Below are 6,233 nucleotides of genomic sequence, written 5' to 3' on the forward strand. Positions count from 1 at the left end.
TACACAAATAAATAATCAGATACCTAGTGACATCAGTCCATATAGAGATTTGCTGACATTACATGATACGACGATACACAAATAGTTGCATATTTTTAGATCGATACAGTACTGGAAACACTGAATAAATGAGTTAGTCTGACGGGTATCATGTTCGCCCGGGCATCATCAAAGTTCCTCATTTGCCCCCCTCGTGATCCACAGCTTGTCCCGAACAAGACGGGACCAAGCAACAGTGACCTCCAGCTTAGAGTCGCCAAGTTGACACTCATTCTGAGTTATATTGCAATCTCTGGCTTGTATGGATACCTGAGCAGCCATAGCCCCAGATCGCGAGTTGGCCTCTATGAGAACTTCAAGCGTTCCACACAATTCTACAGAGACAACATGCCTTGACAGATCAAGGTAACCCTGTGAACAACTTGTCGTTGCTCCATCTTGAAGCACAACTTGCCGAAACAAGGGCCAGTCCTGTGTTCAGGATCAGGCAATTTGGCTCTTCTCCGAGGCAGAGAGGAGCAAACAACTCGGCCACCATTTTTAAAAAGACTTGGTGTCTCTTCAGGAACACAGACACGGATACCCACGACAGTTGCCTGTACTGATTCATAAACTTCCTCTGAGCTTAACGCCATTGTGCAAAAGTCTCCTTCGAGAGGGATATATAGAGTACATATCCCACAATGACTACCGCTGTAATAACAGAAAAAACTCATCAATGGTTTATCTTCAGACTTGGTTGTGCCCTTCACTTTCAGCTCGATTTCCACATTAAGAGGTTCCCGACTCACAATTGCACGAGACGGGCCAGTCAGGCGCAAAAAAGGATCCTGCATTCACCATTCATTAATCAGTTTTGCTAAGGTAGCACTTTAGTGGGCAATTGCTTGATACAGGTTCTTAACTACATGCGTATTTCAAAATGCATCTATTCATAACTAATCAGCGGACTAGGAAACAGAAAATAGGAAGATACAATACGGACCTCTTGAGTGAGTATTTGGCAGTTACTCCTTCGACGGGAGAAGAGAATGTTGCGATTGTGATCCACGCTGTCTCTTGCAGCAACCACGCCATACACTTGCAGTGGCCACTTCAAGCCAGAACCATCTTCTATTTTTGCGACTTTGAGGGAGTAGATCTGCAAAGTGCTATCGACGAGAGCAGCCAATGGGCGTTGTCCTGGTGTAATGTGTGTATAGTGCATAGGACTCAATGACGCTGCAGCAATAAAAAAAGAAGACTGTTTAGAGAATTCAATCGGCTTCCCTTACTAAAGAATGAAGGAGCCTGCTTGCTTGATACATGCAGTAGGTAAGAAGAAACGCAACGAACAATGAGCACATAAGTAGCATGAATGGATGTTTACTCACTCGTCTCTGTGAAGGAACCGTGGAATCTGGACCAATTCGATACCCAGCCGCTGCGGTACCTAGCAAAGAACTCCTCATCAGTCTGCCCCTTGTCCATGTTGGCATCCTCTCCCATCTCCTCGACTTCTTCTGTCTCCAATTTTGTCTCCATGGAAGAGGAACTCATCAGCGACACCTCGTCCAGCGGCTCCTTGAACAGCTCGGAGAACGATGGAGATTTGTAGCTAAGATGTCCCATCTGATCCAACTGGGTGCAGAGCTGATCCAACCCATTGAAGATCGCATTCAATCCGTAGTTGTAGTAGGTCCTCGACGCCTGCATCTCCATTGCTGATTCGCCGCTGTCTTCGGTCCTAATCTGGATCCCCTTCACACCCATCTTTTCCGTGACTGGCTCTTTGCCCAGAATCTCCCTGTTCTGCACTTTGCCCATCATCTGGATCAAACTCGTCACGTTGGTGTACATGTTATCCATGTGAATTTTGATCTCGCTAAGGCTATAGTCGCTAATCCTCAGTTTCGGTTCGGGTTTCAGATTCACAGCGCTCTCAGAGATAAGATTGAGTAAGGAGTAGATCTTAGCCTGAACGACCTTTGTGGCTGAATGAGTCTCCGGTGTTGTCACCACATGCTTCCTCGCCCGGATCTTTGCAGTATGCTCAAACGTCTGGCCATCAACACATCCCTCCCTCGAGATATACCGCTTGTCTCGAATAAGCAAGGACCAAGCAACAGTAACCTCCACCGTATGGAAGCCAAGATTACATGTGCGCCGACTTACTTTGCTTTCCTGGGCTGGAAAGAAGACACGACCACATGATTTGAGGGCACGTGATTTGTCCGCACTGATGATAACTTCCAGCCTTCCGTTTAACTCTACAGAAACAACATGCCTTGACAGATCAAGGTAACCATCTGAACTGTTAGCCGTCACTTGATCTTGAAGTACAAGCTCTTCTTCAGGTTGCTCGGGTTTAACGGGCTTAGAAGTTCCCTTGGCAATGCAACTAACTCTACCATCATGTTTAAAAGGCCATTTCCTCTTCCTCCAATTAGTAACACGGACACTCACTATAGTTGCTTGGACTGTATTTTCCAATTTCGCACACCCGTAGCATAATTTTGCAGAAGTCATTCGACAGAGTGGTCTCATTACCACTGTAGTTGAAGGTCTGATGGATCAGCACTCTATCTTCTGACCTGCTTCTGCCCTTCACTTTCAGCTTGATTTCAAGTCAACAGGATCTATAGAAACAACTGCACGAGACGGGCCAGTCAACTGCAAACAAGGATCCTGCATTTCCCAACAACTACAATCAACAAAACAACAAAAGATGCAAGCAAAAGGAAGTAAAGAGAAACTGGGCGATTTTTTTAGGATAAAATTAAATAAAACCTTTTGAGTCAGTATTTGGCAGTCACGCCTTTCACGGAGGAAGAGAATGTTGCGATTGTGATCGACGGTATCTCGGGCGCAACCATGCCGTACACATGCAGTGGCCAATTAAACTCAAGAGAGCTTCTTTTATTTCTGCGACTTTGACAGAGAAAATCTGCAGGGTGCTGGCGACGACAGCAGCATCAGAGGGGCTTCCCGGTGTAATGTGTGTGAAGTGCATAGGACTGAATGACGCTGCAGCCACCGAAAAAAGAGAGGAAGATTTAGATAATTCATTCGGTCACTCTTCCTCAATAGAATGAAGCAATCTGCTTGTTTGAGAGATGGAGCAGGAAGGAAGAAAAGCAATCTAATGTACAATGAGCAGATAAGTACGAGTAGCATGGATGCATGTTTACTCACTAGTATCTTTGCAGGGACTGCTGAAGAACCAGGACCAACACGCTTCACAGTACATATCAAAGAACGGCCCAGTCTGCATCTTCTCCTCCATCCCCTCAGCTTGCTCAATCTCCAATTTTGCCACCTCGTCCCTCTCCTCGCCTTCCTCTCCCATCTCCTTGGCTTGCTCAATCTCTAATTTTGTATCTGCTGAAGTGGAAATCCTCTCCGGCAACTCGTCGCTCCCCATGGTTCCCTTCACAGCCTCCATGGAGATCCTCGGTGGTGCCTCGTCCGTCTCTCTGGCTTCCTCTATTTCATCCTATTTGATTTTGGTCTCCAGCTTTATTCTTGTGAGGTTTTCCCGCGACTCCTTGAACAGCTCGGAGATTGGTTTGGACTCCAAGACGGAACCAAGTAGTTGCGTCTTACCAAACATGGCGTGAAGCCGCTCCAACTCATGGAAGATCAAACTGCACTCTTTCCCTTCACCTTCCCTTCCATCTCAGCAACCCGATCTCTCATGATCCTCACCTTTCCGCCGCCTCTTTTCTTTTCTTTTTGCGCCTGCTCTGGGTTCCCGCGGCACTCTTTCCCTTCGCCTCCGCTTCCATCTCCGCCTCTCCTTCCATCTCAGGAGACGGCTCTCTGCTCCTCGTCCTTCCGCCGCCACCCGCCGCCGCTGTTTTTTTTTTTTTTTTTTCTGAAAGGGTGGTCTCTTTTCTTTTCGATTCCGGGGAAGGGAATGTCTTGCTTAGGGTTTCGACGAAACGGAGATACTGGTGGGTGTGGGGTGCACTATATTGCGTCTCGGTCTCAGCCCGGCCCAGTAGAACGACACACACTCCTTCCAGTCACCACACTGTGTCGGCTCGCTCGGGAAGTCGGGATATAGAGCAACTAAAAAAAAAGCTACTTTTTTTTCTCACTTTGGGCTTGTTGTTTGCCTTGGGCTATTTGTATTTGCATTCGTTGTTCGGCTCAGCCGGGCTCAGTAAATATAAGCAAAAAAGTATTTTGCATCTGATTTGGCGGGGTTCCTATACGGCGCATAGGTCGCCCGCTAGCGACTAGGCGCGTACCCCCCCCCCCCCCCCCGCCCCCGGAGCGTCCGCAGCTTTTTGGGCCGGCCCATATAGGGATTCCTCCCCACCGGTTTTGGGAAACCTTCCCAAAACCGGTTTTTTCTTGCTTATTTTTACCGGTTTTTTACTTTGTCTTTCCCTTTTCTTTTTACCTTTTCTCTTTTCTTTAACGTTCTGTCTCTCTTTTTCCGAAATCGTGAACAATTTTTTTGAAATCGTGAACATTTTTCTTTTTCTATTTTCTTTAATGTTCTGTTTCTCTTTTTTTAGAAATCGTGAACATTTTTTGGAAATCGTGAACATTTTTCTTTTTCTCTTTTCTTTAATGTTCTGTTTCTCTTTTTTTGAAATCGTGAACATTTTTTTGAAATCATGAACATTTTTTGAAATTGTGAACATTTTTCTTTTTCTCTTTTCTTTAATGTTTTGTTTCTCTTTTTTTTTAAATCGTGAACATTTTTTTTGAAATCATGAACATTTTTCTGAAATCGTGAACAGTTTTTGAAATCCTGAACATTTTTTTGAAATCGTGACATTTTTTGAAGAGACGAACATTATTTTTGAAATTGCGAACATTTCTTGAATCCTTGAGAATTTATCATTTCCTGAAAAAATTCAAATTGTGAACAATTTTTGAATTCACGAATCATTAGACAATTGTAACTTTTTTTGAAATACTAATTATATTTAAAAACAAAATAAAGCTGAAAACAGAAAAAAAAAGAGGCTAAAACAACAAGGGACTCCCCGCCCCGCACATGGGCCGGCCCATGAGGGCGCGCGGGGGAGCATGTACGCGCTCCCATGGCTGCGGGCGTGTACCGCGCTGTATAGGAGCTCCCTTGTGAAGGAAATATGCCCTAGAGGCAATAATAAAGTTATTATTTATATTTCCTTATATCATGATAAATGTTTATTATTCATGCTAGAATTGTATTAACCGGAAACTTAGTACATGTGTGAATACATAGACAAACAGGGTGTCCCTAGTGTGCCTCTACTTGACTAGCTCGTTTATTAAAGATGGTTATGTTTCCTAACCATAGACATGTGTTGTCATTTGATGAACGGGATCACATCATTAGGAGAATGATGTGATGGACAAGACCCATTCGTTAGCTTAGCATTATGATCGTTACAGTTTCATTGTTACTGCTTTCTCATGACTTATACATGTTCCTCAGACTATGAGATTATGCAACTCCCGAATACCGGAGGAACACTTAGTGTGCTATCAAACGTCACAACGTAACTGGGTGATTATAAAGATGCTCTACAGGTGTCTCCGATGGTGTTTGTTGGGTTGGCATAGATCGAGATAAGGATTTGTCACTCCGTGTTTTGGAGAGGTATCTCTGGGCCCTCTCGGTAATGCACATCACTATAAGCCTTGCAAGCATTGTGACAATGAGTTAGTTGCGGGATGATGCATTACGGAACGAGTAAAGAGACTTGCCGGTAACGAGATTGAACTAGGTATTGAGATACCGACGATCGAATCTCGGGCAAGTAACATACCGATGACAAAGGGAACAACGTATGTTGTTATGCGGTTTGACCGTTAAAGATCTTCGTAGAATATGTAGGAACCAATATGAGCATCCAGGTTCCGCTATTGGTTATTGACCGGAGATGTGTCTCGGTCATGTCTACATAGTTCTCGAACCCATAGGGTCCGCACGCTTAACGTTCGATGATGATTTGTATTATGAGTTATGTGATTTGATGTACCGAAGGTTGTTCGGAGTCCCGGATGAGATCACGGACAAGACGAGGAGTCTCGAAATGGTCAAGACATTAAGATTGATATATTGGAAGGTTATATTTGGACACCGGAAGGGTTCCGAAGTGTATCGGGTATTTTTCGGAGTACCGGGAGGTTACCGGAACCCCCCGGGGAGTCTATGGGCCTTATTGGGCCCTAGTGGAGAAAGAGGGCAGCAAGCAAGGTGTGGGGCGTGCCCCTAGGCCCAAACCGAATTGGTTTAGGGTTTG

The 6,233-nt window shown here is 44.9% G+C and overlaps 1 pseudogene; it reads right to left on the minus strand.

Moving 5' to 3' along the window:
• LOC123054224 (uncharacterized) lies at window positions 1-3,923 on the minus strand (annotated as a pseudogene).
• Between the last annotated feature and the right edge of the window lie 2,310 nt (window positions 3,924-6,233).

The sequence above is a fragment of the Triticum aestivum genome, chromosome 2D (genome assembly GCF_018294505.1).
Source record: "Triticum aestivum cultivar Chinese Spring chromosome 2D, IWGSC CS RefSeq v2.1, whole genome shotgun sequence".
Taxonomy (NCBI): Eukaryota; Viridiplantae; Streptophyta; class Magnoliopsida; order Poales; family Poaceae; genus Triticum; species Triticum aestivum.